Source organism: Hyperoodon ampullatus (genome assembly GCF_949752795.1).
Source record: "Hyperoodon ampullatus genome assembly, chromosome: 19".
Classification (NCBI taxonomy): domain Eukaryota; kingdom Metazoa; phylum Chordata; class Mammalia; order Artiodactyla; family Ziphiidae; genus Hyperoodon; species Hyperoodon ampullatus.
Window position 1 is genome coordinate 28,965,725 of NC_136932.1, and position 27,321 is coordinate 28,993,045.

Sequence of the window (27,321 nt, forward strand, 5' to 3'; positions counted from 1 at the left end):
ACTTACTTCACTCTGTATGACAGACTCTGGGTCTATCCAGCTCATTACAAATAGCTCAATTTCATTTCTTTTTGTGGCTGAGTAAGATTCCATTGTATGTATGTGCCATATCTTCTTTATCCATTCATCCGATGATGGACACTTAGGTTGTTTACATCTCCGGGCTATTGTAAATAGGGCTGCTATGAACATTTTGGTACATGACTCTTTTTGAATTATGGTTTTCTCAGGGTATATGCCCAGTAGTGTGATTGCTGGGTCATATGGTAGTTCTATTTGTAGTTTTTTAAGGAACCTCCATACTGTTCTCCATAGTGGCTGTACCAATTCACATTCCCACCACCAGTGTAAGAGTGTTCCCTTTTTTCCACACCCTCTCCAGCATTTATTGTTTCTAGATTTTTTGATGATGGCCACTCTGACTGGTGTGAGATGATATCTCATTGTAGTTTTGATTTGCATTTCTCTAATGATTAAAGATGTTGAGCATTCTTTCATGTGTTTGTTGGCAGTCTGTATATCTTCTGTGGAGAAATGTCTATTTAGGCCTTCTGCCCATTTTTGGATTGGGTTGTTTGTCTTTTTGTTATTGAGCTGCATGAGCTGCTTATAAATTTTGGAGATTAATCCTTTGTCAGTTGCTTCATTTGCAAATATTTTCTCCCATTCTGAGGGTTGTCTTTTGGTCTTGTTTATGGTTTCCTTTGCTGTGAAAAAGCTTTTAAGTTTCATTAGGTCCCATGTGTTTATTTTTGTCTTTATTTCCATTACTCTAGGAGGTGGGTCCAAAAGGATCTTGCTGTGATTTATGTCATAGAGTGTTCTGCCTATGTTTTCCTCTAAGTGTTTGATAGTTTCTGGCCTTACATTGAGGTCTTTAATCCATTTTGAGCTTATTTTTGTGTATGGTGTTAGGGAGTGATCTAATCTCATACTTTTACATGTCCCTGTCCAGTTTTCCCAGCACCACTTATTGAAGAGGCTGTCCTTTCTCCACTGTACATTCCTGCCTCCTTTATCAAAGATAAGGTGACCGTATGTGCGTGGGTTTATCTCTGGGCATTTTATCCTGTTCCATTGATCTATCTTTCTGTTTTTGTGCCAGTACCATACTGTCTTGATTACTGTAGCTTTGTAGTATAGTCTGAAGTCAGGGAGCCTGATTCCTCCAGCTCCATTTTTCGTTCTCAAGATTGCTTTGGCTATTTGGGGTCTTTTGTGTTTCCATACAAATTGTGAAATCTTTTGTGCTAGTTCTGTGAAAAATGCCAGTGGTAGTTTGATAGGGATTGCATTGAATCTGTAGATTGCTTTGGGTAGTAGAGTCATTTTCACAATGTTGATTCTTCCAATCCAAGAACATGGTATATCTCTCCATCTATTTGTATCATCTTTAATTTCTTTCATAAGTGTCTTATAATTTTCTGCATACAGGTCTTTTGTCTCCTTAGGTAGGTTTATTCCTAGATATTTTATTCTTTTCGTTGCAATGGTAAATGGGAGTGTTTTCTTGATTTCACTTTCAGATTTTTCATCATTAGTGTATAGGTATGCCAGAGATTTCTGTGCATTAATTTTGTATCCTGCTACTTTACCAAATTTATTGATTAGCTCTAGTAGTTTTCTGGTAGCATCTTTAGGATTCTCTATATGTAGTATCGTGTCATCTGCAAACAGTGACAGCTTTACTTCTTCTTTTCTGATCTGGTTTCCTTTTATTTCCTTTTCTTCTCTGATTGCTGTGGCTAAAACTTCCAAAACTATGTTGAATAAGAGTGGTGAGAGTGGGCAACCTTGTCTTGTTCCTGATCTTAGTGGAAATGGTTTCAGTTTTTCACCATTGAGGACAATGTTGGCTGTGGGTTTGCCATATATGGTCTTTATTATGTTGAGGAAAGTTCCCTCTATGCCTACTTTCTGCAGGGTTTTTATCATAAATGGGTGTTGAATTTTGTCAGAAGCTTTCTCTGCATCTATTGAGATGATCATATGGTTTTTCTCCTTCAATTTGTTAATATGGTGTATCACGTTGATTGATTTGCATATATTGAAGAATCCTTGCATTCCTGGAATAAACCCCACTTGATCATGGTATATGATCCTTTTAATGTGCTGTTGGATTCTGTTTGCTAGTATTTTGTTGAGGATTTTTGCATCTATGTTCATCAGTGATATTGGCCTGTAGTTTTCTTTCTTTGTGACATCCTTGTCTGGTTTTGGTATCAAGGTGATGGTGGCTTCGTAGAATGAGTTTGGGAGTGTTCCTCCCTCTGCTATATTTTGGAAGAGTTTGAGAAGGATAGGTGTTATCTCTTCTCTAAATGTTTGATAGAATTCGCCTGTGAAGCCATCTGGTCCTGGGCTTTTGTTTGTTGGAAGATTTTTTATCACAGTTTCAATTTCAGTGCTTGTGATTGGTCTGTTCGTATTTTCTTTTTCTTCCTGATTCAGTCTTGGCAGGTTGTGCGTTCCTAAGAATTTGCCCTTTATTTCCAGGTTGTCCATTTAGTTGGCATAGAGTTGCTTGTGGTAATCTCTTATGATCTTTTGTATTTCTGCAGTGTCAGTTGTTACTTCTCCTTTTTCATTTCTAATTCCATTGATTTGAGTCTTCTCCCTTTTTTTCTTGATGAGTCTGGCTAATGGTTTATCAATTTTGTTTATCTTCTCAAAGAACCAGCTTTTAATTTTATTGATCTTTGCTATCGTTTCCTTCATTTCTTTTTCATTTATTTCTGATCTGATTTTTATGATTTCTTTCCTTCTGCTAACTTTCGGGTGTTTTTGTTCTTCTTTCTCTCATTGCTTTAGGTGCAAGGTTAGGTTGTTTATTTGAGATGTTTCCTGTTTCTTAAGGTGGGATTGTATTGCTATAAACTTCCGTCTTAGAAGTGCTTTTGCTGCATCCCATAGGTTTTGGGTCGTCGTGTCTCCATTGTCATTTGTTTCTAGGTATTTTTTAATTTCCTCTTTGATTTCTTCAGTGATCACTTCATTATTAAGTAGTGTATTGTTTAGCCTCCATGTGTTTGTATTTTTTACAGATCTTTTCCTGTAATTGATATCTAGTCTCATAGCACTATGGTCAGAAAAGATACTTGATACGATTTCAATTTTCTTAAATTTACCAAGGCTTGATTTGTGACCCTAGATATGATCTATCCTGGAGAATGTTCCATGAGCACTTGAGAAAAATGTGTATTCTGTTGTTTTTGGATGGAATGTCCTATAAATATCAGTTAAGTCCATCTTGTTTAATGTATCATTTAAAGCTTGTGTTTCCTTATTTATTTTCATTTTGGATGATCTGTCCATTGGTGAAAGTGGGGTGTTAAAGTCCCCTACTATGAATGTGTTACTGTCGATTTCCCCTTTTATGGCTGTTCGTATTTGCCTTATGTATTGAGGTGCTCCTATGTTGGGTGCATAAATATTTACAATTGTTATATCTTCTTCTTGGATCGATCCCTTGATCATTATGTAGTGTCCTTCTTTGTCTCTTCTAGTAGTCTTTATTTTAAAGTCTATTTTTCCTGATATGAGAATTGCTACTCCAGCTTTCTTTTGGTTTCCATTTGTATGGAATATCTTTTTCCATCCCCTTACTTTCTGTCTGTATGTGTCTCTAGGTCTGAAGTGGGTCTCTTGTAGACAGCATATATATGGGTCTTGTTTTTGTATCCATTCAGCCAATCTGTGTCTTTTGGTGGGAGCATTTAGTCCATTTACATTTAAGGTAATTATCGATATGTATGTTCCTATTCCCATTTTCTTGCATATTTTTTTAAAATTAAAAAAACTTTGGGCCACACCATGTGGCATGCAGGATGCGGGATCTTAGTTCCGCAACCAGGGATGGAACCTGCGCCCCCTGCAGTGGGAGTGCAGAGTCCCAACCCCTGGACGGCCAGGGAAGTCCCACCTTAGAATGCACATAAATATGCATTTATATGAAAAGAAAATATAAAAAGAATAAAAAGAAAATAAAAATAAAAAGAATAAAAATATTCTTTTTACCCATGAGCACGGGGTGTCTTTCCATTTATTTTTATCTGTTCAGTTTCCTTTATCAGCGTCTTCCAGTTTTCAGTGTGCAGGTCCTTCACGTCCTTGGTTAAATTTACTTCTAGTTATCTTTTTGGATGCAATTGTAAGTGGAATTAAAAAAATATTTCTGTTTCTGATGGTTCATTATCAGTGTATAGAATCACAAATGATTTTTGTGCATTGATTTTTTTTGGTATCTTGCAGCTTTACTGAATTCATTTGTTAGTTGTAATAGTTTTTTGGTGGTTGGATGTGGAAAACTAGAATTCAGAAATCCCACTGTTTCAACTACATCCAGGTCATCCACAGCGCCCAAGACATAGTGCCTCCCAGTATAATCTTCCCATGGTGCCTCTTGTAGTATGTGGACTCCTACAAGGGTGATTAGCATCACCACTGTGGGTGAACTGGATCTGGATAGGGCTTGGCCTCTATAACAGAGTTTGATGTCTGTATTTCTGGTGTGGTATGACATGGTTGTTTTTTTTTTTTTAACATTTTTAAAATTAGTTTCTGCTTTATAACAAAGTGAATCAGTCATACATATACATCTGCTCCCACATCCCTTCCCTCTTGCGTCTCCCTCCCTCCCACCCTCCCCATCCCACCCCTCCAGGCGGTCACCAAGCACCGAGCTGATATCCCTGTGCTATGCGGCCGCTTCCCACTATCTATCTACCTTACGTTTGGTACTGTATATATGCCCAAGCCTCTCTCTTGAGAGTGGACTTGAGGATATGGCGAGGGGGAAGGGTAAGCTGTGACGAGGCGAGAGAGACATGGTTGTTTTGATGAGTACTTTATTTTCTAGTAAATTTCAAGTGTATAAAAAACTTTAAATAGCAGTATAAAGTTTTCCACATTCACAGAATACTCAAGTTTGTTTTACCCTGTGAGAGTGGGAGGGCCACTCTCCCAGGGAACCAGCACATAACCCCAAAATGAGGAATAATTATGGTTTCCACATTATAATCCTATCCACAGACCCGCTTCAACTTTTACCAGCTGCCCCAGCTTTGTGGAAATGTATTTTCCATTCGAATACAGTTTTCTTTTCCTGGAACCATCACTGGGACTTTTCCTCACTTTAAAAACCTTGTTGGATTTAAAGTGTACAAGATGAGCATGATCTGGGTGTTTTTTCTGTATGGCTTCTTTCACTTAGGATGTTTTCAATGTTTATCCGCATTGTAACATTGATCATTATTTCATTCATTTTTTTCATTGTGATTAAAAACACATAACATTTACCATTTAAACCATTTTTAAAAGCTTTATTTAAATAAAATTTATTTTATTTTTAATTTTTTGGCTGTGTTGGGTCTTCATTGCTGTGTGCGGGCTTTCTCTACTTGCGGCGAGCAGGGGCTACTACTCTTCATTGTGGTGTGCAAGCTTCTCGTTGCGGTGGCTTCTCTTGTTGCAGAGCAAGGGTTCTAGGCACGCTGGCTTCAGTAGTTGTGGCGCACGGGCTTAGCAGCTCCACGGCATGTGGGATCTTCCAGGACCAGCGCTTGAACCCGTGTCCCCTGCATTGGCAGGCGGATTCTTAACCACTGTGCCACCAGGGAAGCCCCCTTTAAACCATTTTTAAGTACACAGTTCTGTGGCATTAACTACATTCACATTGTTGTAAAAATATCCTCACCATCCATCTCCAGAGCTTTTTAATTTTCCCCATGTGAAACCGTAGTCATTAAACACTAACTCACCTCAACCCCTGGCAACCTTATTCTACTTTGTCTTTGAATTTGACTTATCTGGATACCTCATACTAGTGGAATCATAGAAGGTTTGTCCTTTTGTGTCTGGCTTGTTTCACTTAGCATAATGACTTCAAGGTTCATCCACACTGTTGCATGTGTGAGAATTACCTTAGTTTTAAAGGTTGAATCATATTCCATTGCATATATACTACACTGTACTTATCCATTCATCTGTTGAAGGATGTGTTGTGTTGCTTCCACCTTTTGGCTCTTGTGAATAATGTTGCTATGAATATGGGGTACAAATGTCTGTTCCAGTCCTTGCTTTCTAATATTTTGGGTGTACACCCTGGAGTGGAATCAAGGGATCATACGTTAATTCCATGTTTACGTTTTTGGGGAGCTACCATACTGTTTTCCACAGCAGCTGTATAATTTTATTTTATTCCTTTATATGCAGAATAATGCAGCTTATTGATCTTCCTTATTTTGCTTATCCATTTACCTGCTGATGGACATTTAATCTTTTCTACCTTGGGCTATTGTGAATAGTGCTGCTATGAATAGTTGGTGTACAAGTTTTTGTCTGAACACTTGTTTTCCATTGTTTGGGTATATATGTAGGAGTAGAGTTGTTGAACCACATGGTAATTATATTTTATATTTTTGAATAAATGCTAAAGTTTTGTACACCTAGACTGCACCATTGTACATCTCCACAAGTGACTTTTAAGGGTTCCAATGTCTCTACATTGTTGCCAACATTTGTTACTTTTATTTATTTATTTTAAAATTTATTTTTATTGTTATTTTTATTATTTTTATTGTTATTTTTATTTATTCTAGTGTGTGTGAAGGGGCATCACATTGTGGCTTTTATTTGCATTTTCATCATGACTACTGATGTTTGACATCTTTTCATGTCCTTGTTGACCATTTGTATGTCTTGCCTGGAGAACAGTCCATGCAAGTCATTTGTCCCTTTCAAAAATTGTATTGTTTGTCTTTTTTGTTGATGAGTTGTAAAAGTCCTGGGTCTATTCTAGATAAAGAGTCTTATCAGATATATAATGTGCCAATATAATATTTCTTTCCATTCTGTGGGCTGTCTTTTTACTTTCTGGATAGCCTCTTTTGATGCACAAAGGTTTGTAATTTTGAGGAAATCCAATTTACTTTTTTCTTTCATTTCTTATGCTTTACTGTCAAATCTAAGAAACCATTGCTAAATTCGTGGTCAGGAAGATTTAATTCCTTGGTTTATTTGAGAGTTCATAGAGTCCTTTCTCGGTACCCACTAGACCAGGCTTTAGGCCTGGGGTTGAGTCAGTGTGAGGGTTCAGGGGTCACGGTTTAGGGTTATGGGTCATTGTTGGAGAGTCATTGTAGAGGGTTGTGGTTAAAGGTCATGGTCAGGGATTAGAGTTTGGGGGTCAGGGGCGAGGGTCTAGGGGTCTGGGGCTAGGGTTGTTAGGGGGTTACGGTTAGAGGTTAGGGTTCATAGGGTTAAGGTTAGAGTTAGGTTTAAGCATAATTGGCCCTCACTGCCCTCCCCTATTCTTCTCTCTGAAGCCTCCAGAATGGATAGGACTTGCCCAGGGTCAAAGAGGAGTCAGGGAGCTGAGGTCAATAACTGTTTTTCTGGCCTCCCTTTCCCCAGTCCTGGGCTCTGAGAGAAGAATGAAATGTCTGTTCTTGTCTCGGACTGTTTCTTATCCACCTCAACCTCTGTCAAGGATTAGGGAGGGTGTCAGAAGTCATGCATGGTTTCCTTCTGCCCTCCCACCTGGGAAGGGTGATGCTGGCCCTACTCTGCCTGGGCAGCCCCAGGTTCCAGCACAGCCCAGACAGGAGGGCACTCAGTGGACATGTGTGGATTTATACAGGACTGGGTGCAGTGACCTGCCAGCTCCCAGATGCTGCCTTCTTAAGGGCTGGTGGGGCCTTCCTGGAACTGGAGGCATCCTTTGTGCAATCTGAGTGGGCATGAATAGATGATCAAGTCTCAGGTAGGACAGCCCTTGACCTCTCACTATCCAGGCAGGCATCTGTGGTCCTCTAGCTCAGTCCAGCCTGGGCATTGTCAGGCCCTCATGTATAGTTACTGAGCTGACCATGCTGCCGGGCAATTGAACAGCTACCTGGGCAGTGTAGACATTCCTTTGAGAAGTTTCAACTACCAACATCCCTGTGGTTGAGAAAAAGGCCTCCCCCTCACAGCCTTGTAGCTTGCCAAGAGAGGTAATAATCCTCTAAACATTGGAGTGTGTCCCTGACACAACAACCATACAGCAGACCATGGCCCTGCAATCCTTTGCCCTTTCAGTCGTTAGAAACTTTTGACCTTCATATTCATTAAGAATCAAAGATATGGGAGCAACTGGACCTCCCAATGGGAGATTCACACTGAGACTGCATTGTCTTGGAGAGCCATATGCATCCATGTGACCTCTGGAAAGCCTGCCAATTATGGGTTCCATGGCATGGAATAATTCTTGAACCTCCTGTTACTTCATTGCACAAGAGTTCCCTTACCACCCTAGCATTTGGTTTCTTCCCTTAGTAAAGGAGACAGAAGAAACTGGAAAAGGAGCAGTATTGTTTTTCAGGGATGGGTGATTAATATGGCCAGGGAGATGGCATAGCTCCAGGGCTCCCACCTCTCAGGGGCAGGAATGAGGTCTGTGTGTCTTCTGAGGGCACATGGGCTGTTCTGGGCCAACCTCTGAGATGTGAGGACCTGGTGCCCAAGGCAGGAGACTTGAGTTTACCACCACCAATAATCCTGACTTTTCAGCAAGTGAAAGAACTACTTGCAGTCTTGGGAGGACAGTAAAAGCACTAGATAAGTAGCTGCAGCCCCTGACCCTAAGTGAACCCCTTTCTTCCTTTTGTGTCAGATTCTATGCTGTACAGTGAGCTGTCATTGACCTAGAATCTGTTGCTTTCTCCCAGCCAGCATCTGTTCCCGTGCCCAAGTGCCTCAGTTTTCCTTTGGGAATTGCATCTCACCTGCTTCCAGTCCAAACAGTTCCAGAAGGATGACCCCATGTTCCACCCAGCTCGAAGATGGGTTTACAGCCCACATCTAGCCAGTCCCATTTTCCATCTTCTGGTGATGGGGGAAGTATGAGACTGTAACCCAAGCCAGACCAAAGGCATTTAAAACCATGACTTTCTTGGAATCCAGGAAAAGGAGAAACCCTTTCTCGGAAAATGGATGGTGAGTGGTTGTCAGCCTAGCATAGCTGTTGGCCCAAGGGCAGTGAGAGAGCCTGTGCCTGTGAATGGGGTCCCCCAAAGGCACTGAGCAGGACAGAGGTTTGGAGAGAAGCAAGATCACACGGAGAGAGTGTGAGCCACTGGACCTGCCAGGTCCAAACCCATTCTTCAACTTGCCACTTGCAAGTATTAATGTATTTCTACCCTTACAATAAATACTAATTTATTTTACTTCAGTAAGTGTGTCCAGTCGCTGGGAATAAAAAAAAGTCCTAATTGACACATCTGAATCAATACTCCCTGATCCATCCTCAGGTGTTCACACTGGGTAGGCGCGGCTGGGGGAGATGAAGACACTGGGTGAGGTCATATACTAGGGGAACTGCCAAACAGCTCTGTCCCTGCTCCTTCCCTGTCCTGGGAGAGGGAAACCCTGGAACAGTGATAGGATAACCAGTATGGGGAAGAGGTTCCTCAGTGATTAATTGCTCTTTTTGTGTTTTCCTTAATTTAGGGTTCATTTTGGTAACGTGTTTCTACAAAGAAATCACCCGTTTCCTCTAGATTTCCTGTTGCAGTAGTTTTCTCTTATTTAACTTTTAATTTTTCCTGTCTGATTTTCTACAGAATCATCACAAATAATGAAGAAATATTGATACTTTATTATTAACTGAAGTCCCTATTCACGTTCCCTTTGTTATACCTTTCCTTGTTCCAGGATCTCAGAGGACGTGGGGTCATCATGTCTGTTTAGTCTCTTCTGGGCTTTGACAGTTGCTCAGACTCTCCTTGTTTCCATGACCTTGACAGTGTGGAGGAGGACTTGTCAGGGATTTTATAGACTGCCGGGCACTGGGATTTGCTTGGTGGTTTTGTCATGGTTAGACTTGGCTTTGAAAAAGCAGATCACAGAGGTGAAGTGCTTCCTCTTCACTATATATCAAGAGGACAGGATCTTAAGGGAACTTCTCACTTATATTCTTAATTTTGGTCACCTAGCTGAAGTAGTGTTTGTCAAGTTTTCCCACAGTGAGGTTAATTTTTTTCCATGTCCATCCTGTGTGTCTTATGTAGGAGGAATTCATAATGCAGAACCCACACTTGAGGAGAGAGGGGTTAGCTTCACATCCTTGATGGACAGCTGAGTGTCTATATGAATTGTTTAGAAACTTTCTGCGTAGGAGATTTCTATTTAACACCATTCATCAAAAACTATGTAATTTATTTTTACCAGTTTGGACACATGAAACTTTAACTTTTAACTTTTGTTTATAATCCAGCACTACATTATTAGACTGCTTAGTTCATTCTTGCTTTGGCTGTTGAGAGCTTTTTTCCATTTGCTCCTGTTTTCATTTTACATAATTTTTCTTTTGTGGTTTTTTTTAAATTTTTGGTACTTCTTTACTTTCTGATATTTTAAGATTATCCTGCTTCATATATTTACTGTCTCAGTCCTAGCATCAGCCCTTTCTTCTGAGAGCCCTTGTTCCTTTTATTAGAGACTGGTATTAAAAACTTGCATGTGGGAGCTAAATATGCTCAGCTGACAGTGCATGGAAATATGTGCATGTATCCCAGCCTATGCATATACACATAGTTCCACATGGAAATCTTTATAATTAGGTGTATCTCTGTTAGGCTAAAGATAGTTTATACTGATATTTCCAACCTGATCTGTTATGACATGGATATTGTAACCTTCTCTCTTTGTCTGTGACTTCCCACTCCAGTGGTCAGAAACCTGGTTTCCACCATTTGTCGTTTATTAAATTCACTGCTTGTTCCATTCGATTACTGATATAGTAGTTTCAGTACTGTTAGCTGCTACCCCTCATGGGAAAGAACTTAGAGTCCACTGTGTATGTACGGTATATTTTGCCTTTGGCCTACAGAGTCCGCTCATTTCCAAAGTTAACTTAGGTCAGCCCATTTTGTCCCACCACCAACAGTGAGTTTTTTCATACATTTGTAAATCAGTTAGATTCTTTGTTACATTCTGTATGCCAGTCTTTGACACTCCCATATCCTAAGTAGCTAAATTTGAATAGATTGTAATTTACTTGTTGGGTTGTAAAAATCTGTGGGTGTAGACAAATACATAGTGACAGCTATTCACCACTAAAGTATTATACGGACTGTTTCAACCACATATTCCATAAACTGTTTGCCATGTCAGTGTTGCCTTTTCTAGAATGTCATATAAATGAGGTCATACAGTGTGTAGCACTTAAGACTGGATTCTTTCACTTAGCAATGTAAGTGTTAGATGCATCTATTTTTTTTTTTTTTTTTTGCCTGGGTTGATGGTCCATTCCTTTATATCGCTGAATACTATTGCATTGCATGTATATGAGAGAAAAAATAATTTCCCCTCTACTCTTCTGTGTTCTTCATTGAGATCTCCCTTATAATGAAAAGGAGACGAACTGGAGAAAACAATCAGAAGTTTAATATATACCATCCATACCTCCTGTATACTTGAAAGATACCCAGGAAAACTGAGTCACTCCCTGAAATGGCCCAAGCCATTACCTTAAATGCTTCTGCTGAGAACAAAAATAGATGTTAGGGAATGGAGGAAGCCATTTAAGGGAGGTTATTAGGCAAAGCACAGAAAACAAGGGTATGGTTGTTACACAGATTTATATCCAGGCCTGTTTCATTGACAAGCTTTTTTTTTTAACATTTATTTATTTAGCTGCGCTGGGTCTTAGTTGAGGCCTGTGGAATCTTTAGTTGCGGCATGTGGGCTCTTATTTGCAGCATGCGGGATCTAGTTCCCTGACCAGGGGTTGAACCCTGGCCCCCTGCATTGGGAGCATGGAGTCTTAACCACTGGACCAGCAGGGAAGTCCCAACAAGGTTTTCTTGATATTTAGTCATCATTCAATTCCTGGTCCAGAGAGGGACATACCCTTACAAATGGAGATATCCTTAATAATTGTAAATTTACCTCATAAAAGGGCATTTTCTGCTTGATTTTGAAAGATTCTCCTGGGTCTGTTTCTTAAATTAATCAGTCCAAAATAATCCTTTTGTCAAATGGGCATATTTTGGGGTGGTGTATTCTGCTCCCCTTGACATGTATGTGCCCTAATTTGCTTATGAATTCATCTACAGAAGGACATCCTGATATCTTTAAGTTTTTAGCCATTATGAATAGAGCTGCTGTGCATTACTTGATGCTAGTTTTGGTTTGAACACAGTTTTTCAAAGCAATTGTCTAAATACAAGAGGTACACTTCTTGGATCCTAGGGTGAGACTGTTTAGATTTGGAAAAAACTGCCAAACTGTCTTCCGAAGTTGGTTGTACATGCATTCCACCAGCATTTTGAGTATATTCTTGTATGCTTATTTACTGCCTGTTTATCTTCTTGGGCCAGGTGTGTGTTTCAATCTTTCCCAAATTTTAATGGTGTTGTTGGCATAATTTGAGTACAGATCCTTTATCAGATACGTGCTTTGGAAATAGTTTCTTGCAGTTTGTGGTTTGTCTTTCGGTTTTCTGAATAAGGTCACCAGACCCAAGGTCATGTAGATTTTCTTTTTGTTTCCTAGGATTTTTATAGTTTGGTAATTTAAATTTCTCTGTGGGCAATTTTGAGTGAATTTTGGTTTAAGTTGTGAAGTTTGTGTCTACATTCATTTCATTACATATGGTTTCTGATTAATTGTTCCTTAACCATGTTTTGAGAAGATACAGTGAGATACTTGGCTCCATTTCAGTTTGGATTTCCAAACTTAGTATGTACAGCAGAGCTGCCTTCCGGATGAGGCCTCTGGGTTTGTGAGTGCGGCGCTCCCGGCACTTCTCTGACGTCCCACAGGGGGCGCCGAACCCACCTGTCTGACCCTGGGGGCACAGGTGCACCCTGCCCACAGACTTTGCTCTGTGACAAGCAGACAGGAGCTTTGTCTCCTGTCAGGGCTTAGGTTTCTGGACCATGAGGCATTGTCCACACTAACAGGAGCTGGGTTTTCTCAGGAACCACTGGTGAGGAGACTCCACAAGAGGAAAAAATGAGCAAGTGTGGAGAATCTTCCTGTGCAGCTGACTGCTGGCTGGGTGGGGTGCATCTTCAGGGGACTCAGGAGAGAAAGGGTTTAATGTGGAATATTGTGCACTTTAGTTAGTTTTATGTGCAGTGTAGATGGTGACCAGTGTCGTTCTTTGGGGTCTGGTGTCTAGTTTTCCTGGCACTGTTTGTTGATGGCTTTGGGTAGAATAAACATTTTTAATAATAGTAATTTTTCTGATGCATGAGCATGGAATATTGTTTTCTATTGTGTCTTCAATTTCTTTATCAGTGCTTTATAGTTTTCTGAGTACAGGTCTTTCGTGTCCTTGGTTAAATTTATTCCTAAATAGTTTGTTCTTTTTGATGGAATTGTAAATGGGATTGTTTTCTCGATTTTTCTTGCTGGTGGTTCATTATTAGTGTGCAGAAATAAAGCTGATTTGTATATATTGATTCCATATTTTGCAACTTTACTGAATTTATTTTTTAACATATTTTTTGAAGTAATGTGAAAAATTGTAATACTAAAATCTCACCGTTTCTACTGCACCCCAGGTCATCCACAGGACCCAAGACATGGTAGCTACTAATATACTCTTCCCATGGTGCCTGTTAATACCATGCGGACTCCTACAAGGGAAATAAGTATCACAACTTTGGTTGAACTTGGTCTGGGTAAGTCTTGGCCTCTATAACTAAGTTTGATGGCTGTCTTATCTGATTTTCTGGCATGGTACTGACATGGTTGTTTAGAAAAGTAATTTACTTTCCAGCAACTAAAAATGTACAGAAAAGTTTCAGTAATGGCAAAAAGTACTCACATTTGCCACTTCACACAAAATGCTCAGTGTGTTTTACCCAAGGAACCAACACATAATCCCTAAATGAGGAAATCATGATGTCCACATTATAATTTAATACACAGGCCCACTTCAACTTTCATCTGCTCTCCCAACTGTATGAAAATGTCTTTTTCCATCCCGATCCAGTTTTCTTTTTCTGGAACCATTACTGAGTTTTCCCCTCATTTGGACAACCTTGATGGATTTGAAGCAGACAAGATGAGTAGGGGATCTGGGTGGCCTTTTGTTTTGTTTTTTTTCCCCCCCTTGCAGTACGCGGGCCTCTCACTGTTGTGGCCTCTCCCATTGCGGAGCACAGGCTCTGGACGTGCAGGCTCAGTGGCCATGGCTCACGGGCCCAACTGCTCCGTGGCATGTGGGATCCTCCTGGACTGGGGCACGAACCCGTGTCCCCTGCATCGGCAGGCGGACTCTCAACCACTGCGCCACCAGGGAAGCCCTGGGTGGCCTTTTCTGTATGGCTTTTTTCACTAAGGATGTTTTTAACGTTCGTTTTTGTAACAAATGTCAGCACTACACTTTTTTTTTCATTGTCATTACAAATACAAAACATGACTTTAGCATTTAATTCATTTTACGTATCCAGTTTTGTGGTATTAACTACCTTCATGTAGTTGCACAAACACGTTAACTAACACGTGTACATCCTGTTTGCATGGGAGATACCCAGGAAATTGAGTAACACCTTGGAATGGCCCAAGACATCACCTTAAATACCGTCTTCATCTAAAATGTAAAAAAAAAGGAAGGGTATAGTTGTTTCTGTCTACATTCATTTGATTGCATATGGTTTCCAATTGATTGTTGTAGAACTAGTTTTAGAGAAGTCATGGGATAGTTGGCTTCATTTCAGTTTGAATTTCCAAATTTAGTGGATTCTGCAGGCTTGATACAAGGTTTACAAACTTGATATTGGATCAGGACGTCCCATGGTGTAACTGGTATTAATGGTTTGTTCAACAATTAAAGTTCTGTGTGATATGAGTTCAGCCTGGAGTAATCCAGGTTAGTTTCTATCTCTTATACATTTGTCCCAGGATGAAAGGACAAAAGAAATAAGGCCTACTTTATAAAAGTGCCTTCAAATTAATTGATGGTATAATCTCAACCTAATTTAAAAAAAAAATTATTTTATTGAAGTATAGTTGACTTACAAAGTTGTGTTAATTTCTGCTGTACAACAAAGTGATTCAGATATATATATACACACACACACATACATATATACATACTGTTTTTCATATTCTTTTGCATTATGGTTTATTACAGGGTATTGAATATAGTTCCCTGTGCTGTACAGTAAGACCTTGTTGTTTATCCACCCTATATATAATAGTTTGCTTCTACTAATCCCAAACTCCCAATCCATCCCTCCCCCCTGTCTTCCCCTTGGCAACCACAAGTCTGTTTTCTAAATCTGTGAGTCTGTTTTTGTTTGTATATAGGTTCATTTGGGTCTCATTTTAGATTCCACATATAAGTGATAGCATATGGTATTTGTCGTTCTATGACTTACTTCATTTAGTGTGATAATCTCTAGGTCCATCCATATAGCTGCAAATGGCATTACTTCATTCTGTGTTATGGCTGAGTAATATTCCATTGTATATATGTACCACATCTTCTATAGCCATTCATCTTTTGAGGGACACTCAGCTTGCTTCCATGTCTTGGCTATTGTGAATAGTGCTGCTGTGAACGCTAGGGTGCACGTATCTCTTTGAATTATAGTTTTGTCAGGATATATGCCCAGGAGTGGGATTGCTGGTTCATATGGTAATTCTATTTTTAGTTTTTTGAGGAACCTCCATACTGTTTTCCATAGTGGCTGTATCAATTTACATCGCCACCAACAGTGTAGGAGGGTTTCCTTTTCTCCACACCCCCTTCAGCATTTATTTGTAGACATCCTTTTTTTTTTTTTTTTTTTTGCGGTACGCGGACCTCTCACTGTTGTGGCCTCTCCCGTTGCAGAGCACAGGCTCCAGACGCGCAGGCTCAGCAGCCATGGCTCACGGGCTCAGCCGCTCCGCGGCATGTGGGATCCTCCCGGACCAGAGCACGAACCCGAGTCCCCTGCATCGGCAGGCGGACTCTCAACCACTGCGCCACCAGGGAAGCCCTATTTGTAGACATTTTAATGATGGCCATTCTGACCACTATGAGGTGATAACTCACTGTAGTTTTGATTTCCATTCTCTCATAATTAGCGATGTGGAGCATCTTTTCATGTGCCTATTGGCCATCTGTATGTCTTCTTTGGAAAAATGTATATTTAGACCTCCTGCCCACTTTTTAATTTTTTTAGTTTTTGAGTTGTATCAGCTGTTTGTATACTTTAGAAATTACGCCCTTTTTGGTCACATCATTTGCAGGTATTTCCTCCCAAACAGCACAGGTGCTGGAACAACTGGATACCCACATGCAGAAGAATAAAGTTGGACCCTTACCTCCCCCCACCCCGTATACAAAATCAACACAAAATGGACCAACGGCCTAGATGTAAGAACCAAAATTTAAAAACTCATAGAAGAAAACATGAGAATAAATCTTCATGACCTTCGATTTGGTCGTGATTTCTTAGATTTGCTACCAAAAGCACAAGCAACAAAAGACAAAATAGATGAATTGGACTCCCTCAAATTGAAAAACAGTTGTGTATAAAAGGAGCAAGGAATAAGATAATCCACCATCCAAAATGGCACAAGATGTTTGCAAACCATGTATCTGATAAAAGACTGTAGCCCACCAGCCAAGCCCCGTGGTGGTCCAGTGGAGTGTCTGTGTGGCCCCTCCTGTCCTAGGTGATAAGGGGATTTCAGGCCCCACAGCACCCAGGGTGTGGACACTGGTTATCCTCAGCACCCTCAAGGAGTGAGTGCTGGATGGTTTTGAGCCCAGCTGCACTCCCATTACTGCCCTCAAAGGCTGAAGGCTTCAACATGCCTCCAGAAGGACACAGAGTATTTGCAAGTCTTTGAGACCCAAGAGGACAGTCTTCACTTTTCTGAAAAGGGCATCTTATTATTTCACAGCATGACCATTTTCAATCGGGCTCTCAGGGGTGCCCTCCCAACTTCTTTATTTCTCTGAGAGTGGCCATGGGGGTTTGGCTGTCCCCAGTCCCCACACCAGGTGACAAGGCCAGTGGGGCCAGACCCTGGTGGTCCTTAGCTTCGTTGGAGATGAACCCAGACTCTCAGCCTGCGATTGAACGTGGATGCCCCTGCTTCTCCCCATCACCGATTCTCAACTTCTCCTCTATCTCTCTTCCTCTTGCTTTTCAGTCTCAGATTTACCTCATGGTCACCACTCACAGTTCCCGCAGAGCCCAGAGATTTCTCCTTGAAGGAAAGGTTCTGGAAAATCAGAGGGATAAATAAAGAATGCAGCTGATTCCCGCCTTGTGCTGACACCCAAGAGGGTGAGGAGAGTGAGTGTTTTCTCATTAGAATTTTAAATCCTCCAAGTAATAGATCATTGGTGGGGGGGACATCTGGTGTCTTGCTGCTCATTCTAACAGTGTCATTCCTGAATTTTAATGTGGTAAATAATTTAAATCATAAATATGCTGAGGGGGAGATCCATTTAAAAAATGTTAGAGGTAACTCCAAGGGATTTACAACAAACAAGGACACAGAACCCTGTGTCCAGACACTGGCTGACAGATTCCTGAGCCGCAGTCCCCTGGAGGGCAGAGTGGCCATGACTCTCCTCCCGCCGGTGAGCCTACACAGGCACATCCCACGTGGGACCACTGCATCGCAGAATCTTAGAATGGCCAATGGCAGGCAGCTGGCTAGAGATGCGGACAAGAGAAAACTGCCCAGCAGCCTGGGACAACCCCAGGGTGAGGCCTTAGTAAGGGCCAGTGTCAGAGCCTCAGAGATAACTTGAAGAGACAGTTCAGGCTGTTAGGGACATCGTCAGAGATGTACTTAGGGACATATTCAGGGCCTTAGTTATCGACAGGATCAGGGCATTATTTAGTGACAGCTTAGACTATAAGGGACAGTGTCAGGGCCTAAGTTAGAGATAACGTGAGAGCCTTAGTTAGACAAAATTCAGGCTGTTACTTAGGGATATATTCTGGGCCTTAGAGCCAGCATCATGGCCATAATTAGAATCAGTGTCAGGGCGTTAGTTAGGGCCAAAACTAGGGTGTTAGTTAGGGAAGGAGTCAGGTCATTAGTTACAGACAGTGTCAGGGTTTTAGGTAGGGACAGCGGCAAGTCCTTAGTTAAGAAGAATGTCACGGCCTTGGTTAGGGACGGCATCAGGGCGTAGTTAGGGAAAGAGTGAGGCCATTAGGTATAGATAGACTCAGGGCCTTAGTTAGAGACAGCATCAAGTCCTTTGATAGGGATATTGTCATGGCCTCAGTTAAAGATAACTTGAGGGTCTTAGAGATAGTGTCAGGGACTTAGTTATGGACATCTTTAGGGCCTCAGTTAGAGGTAACTTGAGGGTCTTGGTAAGAGACATTTTGGGTCATTAGTGCCATGGTCAGGACCTTAGTGCCATGGTCAGGACCTTAGTGCCATCTTCAGTACATCAGTTATGGGCCGCATCAGGGCATTAATGAGGGACAGCTCATGTTATTAGGGGCCGTGTCAGGGACTGTGTCAGGGCCTTAGTTAGGGAAAGAGTGAGGCCATTAGTTAAAGACAGACTCAGGGCCTTAGTTAGAGACAGCCTCAGTCCTTAGTTAAGGAGAGTGTCAGGGCCTCAGTTAAAGATAAGTTGAGGGCCTTTGTTAAGGACAGCCTCAGGGCCTTAAAGGGATGTCCGTAAGAGTATCTTTGGGCTCTTTACCAAACTGAAACCCCCACAAAATAGAAGATTTTAGCATTCTTCATTCCAGAGAAGCTCATCAAGAGACCATCTGAGGCCAGATTAAAGGGAGTTAAGGCCCTGTACACACACTAATCCTTAGGAGCAACTGTGTCCTTAAACCATTGCTGTAAAACTCCTCACCAGATCCTCCTGCATTGGGACACACAGTTTTTGAGGGCATGAGTTTTGTGTGTCCCCCTTTGGCTGGCAAAGCAGTAAAGCTATTCTTTTCTACTTCTTCCAAACCTCTGTCTCTGAGATTTGATTTGCCACTGGTGCACAGAGGTCGAGCTTTCGGCATCAAATTTAGTACCCAATATGGGGCTGACTTGGGGATGGCCCCTGTGGATCCCGTGACTTGATTGGACACTCTATGATTTTCTCCATGCCAGCCTCTTTTGAGAGAGTGTAGGGTTGGAGAATTCCTTCAGAGGCCAGACTGCCTGGGACCCTTGCCTGGAGAGGCCAAGCCCCAGTCATACCCCATCTGCCATCCCAGCAGTTGGAACTCTGGGGCAGGAGAAGATGGCAGAAGAGGGACCACCCTAGCAACTGCCAAGGCCATCTTTGCCTAGAGGATGTTCCTCTCTTCCTCCTTCCTGGACTGCCCCGAATGTCCTACTCCAAGGGATTATTTTGGGAAACCAGAAAAGTAGCATTTGGGATGTTGTGATACCTCAGCCAGCATGTGGTAACTCCCCTAGCATGCACTCTAAGGTCCTTTTAGCCCTGTACATTTGGGGGAACTTTAGTTCCCATTTGGGTGACTTTTCATTCCAGGAAATTTCATTTGGAAGGTGCACCACTTGGACAGAGGTCACAGGCTAAGTTGAGACTTGGAAGCTGACTTGAGTCTTGTGCTGTTTGCTTTTTGGTTTCTGTTTGACTTTTGGTTCCTTTGGTTTTAGGCTTCCCTTAGTGGTGAGGATTTTGTTTTGTTCTTAGTCCGCGTATGAGTGTTCTATGGTTCAAACATAGGAAGTGCTTCTTCTTCAATTCCATCTGATAGCCAATGGGAAAAATCCTGGCAGACTGGTCAACCTGTAGTTGTAAACCTAAGACTAGGAAAAGAATGAAATTCTATTGTAATTTTGTTCGGCCAACATATGGATACATTCTTGAAAATGAGGAAAGGTGGTCTTTGAATGGTAGCCTAAATGACTGTACTACCCTTCAGCTAGAGTTATTTTGTAACTGGAAGAGAAAGACAAAAGAAGTTCCATATGTTCAAGCATTTATGAAGCTACGTAATAAACAAAGTGAGCAGCTGGGTACCAGGCTGATAGTACAAAGAGAAAAGAAAGTTACTAGAGCTGTTTGTTTCTGGATGCGGAAGAAAATAAGGGGCAAAATAAGATGGATACAGAAGGTGATGAAAATTTGTGAAAAGGAAACACTGAGAAAACAAGTTGTGCATGATCAGGATTTTCTAAAATTGGATTAAATTTAGTTGGGTAAATGGATTTTGTTGGAAGTGGGTTAGGGCAAGACTGGCTTTGGTTTCTCCCTCCAAAGTTTTCTTGGAACACTGCTTTTGATAACAGCTTGTGAGTTCCTTTCCCTGTGTCTGTGATCTGTATTTTTGTTTGAAATCTCCTTGCTTTGGTTAAGTGAATAAGTGTTTGGCCAATTCTAACAGTTCCTTTGATCTCCAGCTAACTTTGAGATGCTTTAGAAGGCCCCTGAGCCATCTCAGAGAAAAATGTTTGATTAGTATGTTAAATTACATGGAATTCCTAAAAATCTAGTATGTCCTGGTAAAATGTTATCGGTCATAATTCTAGTTATTTTTAAATGTTTCATGTAACAGCAATAATTGTTTCTTTTGGGGCTTCCCTGGTGGCGCAGTGGTTGAGAGTCCGCCTGCCGATGCAGGGGACACGGGTTCGTGCCCCGGTCCGGGAAGATCCCACGTGCCACGGAGCGGCTGGGCCCGTGAGCCATGGCCGCTGAGCCTGCGAGTCCGGAGCCTGTGCTCCACAACGGGAGAGGCCACAACAGTGAGAGGCCCACATACTGCAAAAAAAAAAAAAAAAAAAAAAAAAATCCTTCACGGGGCCATACTTTTTAAGAGTTTCATCACCAAGTATTAGCAAAATGAAATAATGATGATTGGTATAATAGATTCCAGTTTACCAAAAATGCAGAACTTCTCCCAGAATTCCATGGAAAGAGTTCTGTGCCATCAAGTCAAAGGGGTTTTGTCTCAAAGAGAGACAATAATCACAATCCCATGGCAGTAAGCCTTTTAGACAGCTCATGCAATAGGGTTACCCAAAAGTACTTTGGACCAATGAATTTTAAGAACAAGAAAAATATAAACTGCATTAATAGAGTGTAGGCTTGTGTGTGAAAGGCATAGTATATCTTTAAGTATTTTTTTTTTCTTATTACAGAAGAAGTTACTATTTGGGACTTCACTAAGGAAACACATTAATCTCTTTTCTATTTTATTTCCACCTGTAGAGTTTTCAGATTGCTTTCCCCACAGGTCCGTGGGCAGCAAATAAACCCACCCATGCCGAAGCGGCAGCTGAAAGTCCTAAATGGTTTGGTCAGTAACAGCCAGGAGCTGAGAACGCTCTGTGCCAGGAGAGCCTGCGTGGTTGACAAAGCCATTAGTAGCCCTTCCCTGATGCAGAGCGTCATCGTCATGCTTTATCCAATTACTCAGAATATATCAGAAGCAAGGTGCCAGTGCTATTTTACGAAGAATTAGAATCCTAAACTACAAGTTAAAAGGCTATTCTCTGGTTTACTCTCTTCCATGTGGAGGGTTGGCTGAGGCCATGGAAGTGAATGTGGTCTGCTTACCTGGTTTCAAATGTAGCTTCAGACAAAAATAAAGATACTCATTTGTGGAAAACATGAATGTTTATACTTTTCAGTGACTCATCTTTGCCATCCTTCCAAAAGCTCACTACATTTAAGCAATGTTAGCTACATTGTCATAGTTATATAAAAGGTAACTAAGATTAAGAGATCAGCTTCAGGGTTCGTGTGGGGAGGAATGATGCCTATGTATGGATGGTCACATTTTTAAGTGGAAGAATTATGAAGGGGAACTATAACTTTCATGTCTTATCCAAACAGAGGTTTCTGCTGACATCAATAGAACTCTTATTTTACTAGCAATGCAGTTGAGCACATATATTAACACTAAAAGGGTTATATTGTATTTTACTTGATTGAAAGGAAAAAGGGGACAGCACTGCTTTGCACCCATTAACAATGTGATATCAAAATGGAAACATACATCTTTTAGGATGAAATCTAATAAATAATCGAGAACCACTGTGATGCCTGACACTTTACTACCAAATACATCTAGCAGTTTTTATATTGTCTAACAGAAGATAAACATATACCCAAAAAATAGACCTGAATTCACCTAGATTTGAGATATAAATTCATCTTCTCTTTGCTAATTAAAGGGAAAGAACAAGGTATTTCTTACCTGCACATGATTTCGTGTGTGAGCAAGGCTCGGCACATTTCTGGGTTCTTGTCTTGGCCTTCAATATACTATGGCCTGTAAACAAAGGCACGATATGAGCTAAGAATGGAACCAAGTAGCAGAGGACTAACTACCACAATCGAGTTCTTGACCATTCACCACTGCTGCAAGGCCAACTAGCTTTCAGAGCCAAAGGCCTCACTGGGCTGATTGTTTTAAGACAGTTGTTAAGGATCAACCCAAATTGAGTGGAAGGGGATATGTGCCTCTCTGTCCCATCAACCACCTTATTATAACACACATCTTTGGATCCTTGTATGAGATGGGCTTCTGTCGTCAAGACAACCACAATTCTCTCTTCAATTCAGAATAAAAATAAATCTAACCAACGGGGAAGGAAAAACCCAGAAGGCTTAGCAGATTGAGATACTAGTGACTTAAAATATAGAAAAGCACATGGATTTTATTTTTAAGTGATTCGTATTTGTTGCCTCATTTTACTACTTCCAACTCCAACATGTAATATTCTAGAGGTAAGTAGCAGAAAACAATTGAGGGTATGGTTATGAGTCCACTCACTGTCTTGCGATGCTTCATCAATGGGGAAATCCTTCCTGCCTACAGGTTGAAAACATGTGCTCTCTGGGGTGTATAACCACGCAAACAGTAATACTGGCCCGCATATGCTGGGGGAAGGGCAGGGTTGGGCGGGGAGTTAAGCCATAGTTATCTCCCTCAACTAAGAAGAATTACATCTGACTCTCAAACTTTGGAGTCCCAAACCACCTCACCAGCCAAGATGTTTTTAGTAATATGTGTACAAACATGTTACATAAGGTCACTGGAAGTTTCCTTGAGACCTCTGCTTACTGGAAGATCTACATGTTAATACCTGGGCCAGAGAAAAGCTCACAGCTATGGGTAGAGCAGTGCTCTGCATGGGGATACATTTTAACTAAACAATGTAGCACTGCATAATACTAATATAACACAGCTTCAAATTGTTAATAAAATTACTTTCACACATTCAGATAACTCTCAATTTCTTGGTGACGAAACTACTTAAATTAACCAGAGACTATCCTTTTTTTAGGACACACAAAAACTGCAGGAACTAACTTATAGTTGTCCGGAATGTGCTTGTTTATGAACCTGAGACTTTTAGAACTGTAAATGATGGAGGACAGCTTATGACACTATGTGTGCAGACCCTCAGAGCAGGCTCTTGCTTTGTTACCTAACTCCATTACAAAACAAAAATTGCAACAAATTAAAAAATGAGAAAAAGTACCTGTATAAGGAGAAAATATTTCTCTACCACTGGCCCATCAAAAGTATTTTTTATGGTTAGCCTGTTATAACCCTATATTTTTTAATGTTTCATTTTGCCATAATTTTAGATGTATAGAAAAGTTGTAAGGATATATAAAGAATTCCAAGATACTCTTTACCCAGATGCCTCAAGTGTTTACATTTTAGTAAATTTGCTTTATTCTTCTTTCTTTCTCTATTTTCTTTTCCTGAGCCATTTATTAGTTAACTGCAGACATGCCCTAAATACTTCAGAATGTATTTCCTTAAAACAAGGAATTCTCTTACATAACCATAGCGCAATTATCTGAATCAGAAAATTAACATTGATACAATACAATAATCAACACCTGAGATTCACCAAATACCCAATAATGTCCTTTATAGCAAACAACAACAAAACCAATACCAATCACAGCATTCAGTTGTCATATCTCCTTAAAAAAGGAATATTCCTGAGTCTTTGTATTTCATGATATTGACATTTTTGAAGAATACAGGCCATTTTGTAGAACATCCTCATTTTGGATTTGTCTAATGTTTCCTCAGGCTTAGACTAAAGTTATGTAATTCAGGGCCAGAATACCACAGACATGATGCTGAGTTCTTCTCCCTGTATGACATCACACTGTCAACTCGTTCCACTAATGCCAGTAAACTCTGACCATTTGGTTAAGGGGGTACCTGCCACCCATCAGAGAGCACAGCCAGCTTTGTGTACTGTAAAGTTACTACTTGAAGTAATTCATAACTATCTTCTGGGGAAATCATCTAGATTATGTTCACATCGTATTATGACTTAAATTTTCACCCATTAGTTTTAGCATGCACTGATGATGCATTCCTGCAATCTTAAAAGGCCTTTTAAATACCCAAGAAGCTGCTTTACTCAAGAAAATGCATTAAGTAAATTGAAAATGTTTTAAAAACCAAAACTTACATCTGCCTGCTTTATTTACTGCAATCACTGCTTTAAAAAATCAAAGAAACACTGTAAATAACTGATTAGATCTCATACATGGTGCTAAAAAATTCTGTCATGCATTTCTGCAAAATCCTAATATCACTACATGTTTTGTATGTTCTCTTAATACCCCTGAAAACCTCTGGTTCAACTTTAGTTTTCTGTCATGCTAAACTAATACAAGTAACTTGGTAAATGAAATTCACAGGTATTAATGGGGTTTTCCTTCCTGTTTTAAAAAAAATGGTTTTGGGAGGAGAAAAGAGTATCAATTACATCAGACCTTCTCATTTTGAGTCTTTCTAGATAATACCAATATTATTTTTTGCTGAGGCTGCTGGTTCCACTGAAATCAGTGGGCCCGTGATGATACTCAATTAAAGATATGCTGCAGGGGGCTTCCCTGGTGGCTCATTGGTTGAGAGTCCGCCTGACAATGCAGGGGACACGGGTTCGTGCCCCGGTCCAGGAAGATCCCACATGCCGTGGAGCAGCTAGGCCCGTGAGTCATGGCTGCTGAGCCTGCTCAACTGGAGCCTGTGCTCCGCAACGGAGAGGCCACAACAGTGAGAGGCCCGCGTATCCCCCCCCCCAAAAAAAACATATGCTGTAGTGAAAATATGTTGACGATCCCCCCAAAGAGTAGATGATCCATGGTCTCCCAGGTATTCCAAGTTTTTGTCTTTGGTGACTGAACATCATTCGTTGAAGGCCCAGGGCCTCCGTAATACATCTCTACCAAATGTCAACCTGCCACTTCGCTTCTGGCAGCAGAGTCAAAATGGAGAATCTTTCTGTACATCAAGCATAGAAAAATGAAAGCATGAGTTTGGATTTGCTCAGAAATAGTTAAACTCTGGGGACGGAAGGAAACATGAAGTTTCTTCTGTTCCTTTTCTTGGGGCCTCAGCAGAACAATACTTTTCAGCACATAAACACAAAGAAGTGCTTGCTGCTTCTGTGACTTCTGAGATAAAAACAAGTGAAACAGAGAGTCTTTCCTCTCTCCTAAGGAGTAGAACTAAAATCCTGGAAACAGAGTAATAATCTAGAACCTCAGTGTAATAGAGTTAGCTATACAGTGAAACTCCGTCCAAGGCAGCTCCACCTCCAACCTCGCCTAAGGAGTTTTTGTTACAGAAAAAGCTTGTTAAAACACACAGACACACACACACACACCACACACACATACCACACTATCATATAAAAGTATGGTCCAAGAAATCGACATTCTGATGAGATCCAACATGGGACAACAGGATAAATCTATTTTGATGAATGTCTCCAATGTAGAGTGTCAACAATAAAACAGACTTTTTAAAAATGTCAACAAGTTCTCCCTCCAGCTTTCACACACATCAAATCTCTACCGTGTACATTTAGTACACACGTCGAGACTGGTTCACAGTTCAGCAAATGCAGACTCCGAGCCTAAAAGGAAAGGGGTCCTCTAACACCAGCTTAGGGAGAAGTTTCTGCTTGTTTTCCCAATTTAATATATGCCTCTGTGGGGTGTGAATGAAGTTCGTTGAGGCCGGATCAGTAGGGAGATCACAGAAGCATATAAACAGCATTGACTACTTTAAGTGAAACGATTTTAACAGACAGCTGGTTTAGGACCTAGACAATGGAACACCAAGAAGAAGGCTTATCTTCATCCTCCATAGTAAGTCATACTTCTGCTCACTGGGAGGAAGGTAAGTCTGCCGTGAGAGTGACAAAAACAACAGTGGTTTAAAGAAATCAGCGTGTTCATCAGGAAGGAGTAAGGATGGGAGGCCTGTTACAGAGATGGGCAGGAGGGGGAGAGGAAGCATATCAAATGTATTATTTAAATAAATGAATTGATGGTGAAGCAAGTTGAGGTTTTAACCTAAGAAACGACAACAACAACAACAAAATACAATATCAAATAGAAAACGACATTTACATTAATCCTGCCAATGCAAATAAATCCCTTAAGGTGGCAGGAATGCTTGTACAGGAAAAAAAGTAAAAAAATACACAGCACGAACTTCATCTCAACTTTAAAAACAGTGAAATTGATAAACAAGTTGTCAAAACTTGACATATTTGGAGCAGATTTATTCTGATATACTAGCCTCAATGTTCTCCTCTAATGAGCATAATGAAAATGTCACAATTATTTTTAATACTCTGTTGACTTTCTGATTGAGGGGTTTTTCAAGAATAATTTTTTATAATTAACAAAAATGAAGGAAAAAATAGGAATTGTTAAACTTTCACATTCTTACACAATAGTGCCAGAAGGTTTGCTGTGAGAGGATGAAATGCCATCAGTTTCAAATGCCCAATTACACACTAACCTATACCATCTTTGAAAAGAAATCAATCTTTGAAAAGAAATCAATCAATAGAAAAAATCTGCCTCTGTTGCCAGTGTTTTAGAAGGCATCTTGTGAAATGTGGTTCATCTCCATCTTTCGAAAATATCACTGGGTCTTAAAAGTTAATTGAAACTTACTATGGATAAAGACCACATAGTAAAACAAAAAATACATGGTGAACTTACACAGGGATCACACTTCAATGGCACGCCGAAAGAAATACAGATAATTGAGCACAGTTTTCTTTGTTTACTTTTCAAATAATTTTAACTCTTTGTGCTCCATGCAAAAATAAAGTGAACAAAGAGAATACTTTTGACTTTGGTTCATTAAAATCTGAAAGGTTTTTAGGAACAAAGTGTTTTCATTAGGAGTCTTCCTTGGTTTACAAACCAACAATCGGAGACTTGTCATCATTAATTTAGAAAGACAGAAAGAATGAAAGGAAAGAAAGGAAGAAAGGGAGGGAAGAAGGAAGGAAAGGAGGAAGGAAGACAGGTAGATATGTAACCTATAACTAACAAAAACTCCTAATTTTCCATTT

The 27,321-nt window shown here is 40.5% G+C and overlaps 1 protein-coding gene and 1 long non-coding RNA gene across 4 annotated transcripts in view; one reads left to right on the forward strand and one right to left on the reverse strand.

The window, feature by feature from the left end:
* LOC307068481 overlaps positions 1 to 21,546 on the forward strand; it is a 33,741-nt gene extending 12,195 nt beyond the window's left edge. The window contains exons 2-4 of one of the 3 annotated variants that reach the window (XR_013811448.1): positions 13,554 to 13,673; positions 17,149 to 17,294; positions 21,164 to 21,546. This is a non-coding gene — a long non-coding RNA (uncharacterized lncRNA). Of the gene's footprint in view, positions 1 to 13,553; positions 13,674 to 15,986; positions 16,028 to 17,148; positions 17,295 to 21,163 lie in introns of those variants that run through there. The other 2 variants (XR_013811449.1, XR_013811447.1) reach the window with 2 other exon arrangements.
* Positions 1 to 27,321, reverse strand: part of LOC307067913 (RAD52 motif-containing protein 1-like) — a gene marked incomplete at both ends in the record, with an annotated part of 278,899 nt that overhangs the window by 115,398 nt on the left and 136,180 nt on the right. The window lies entirely within an intron of this gene.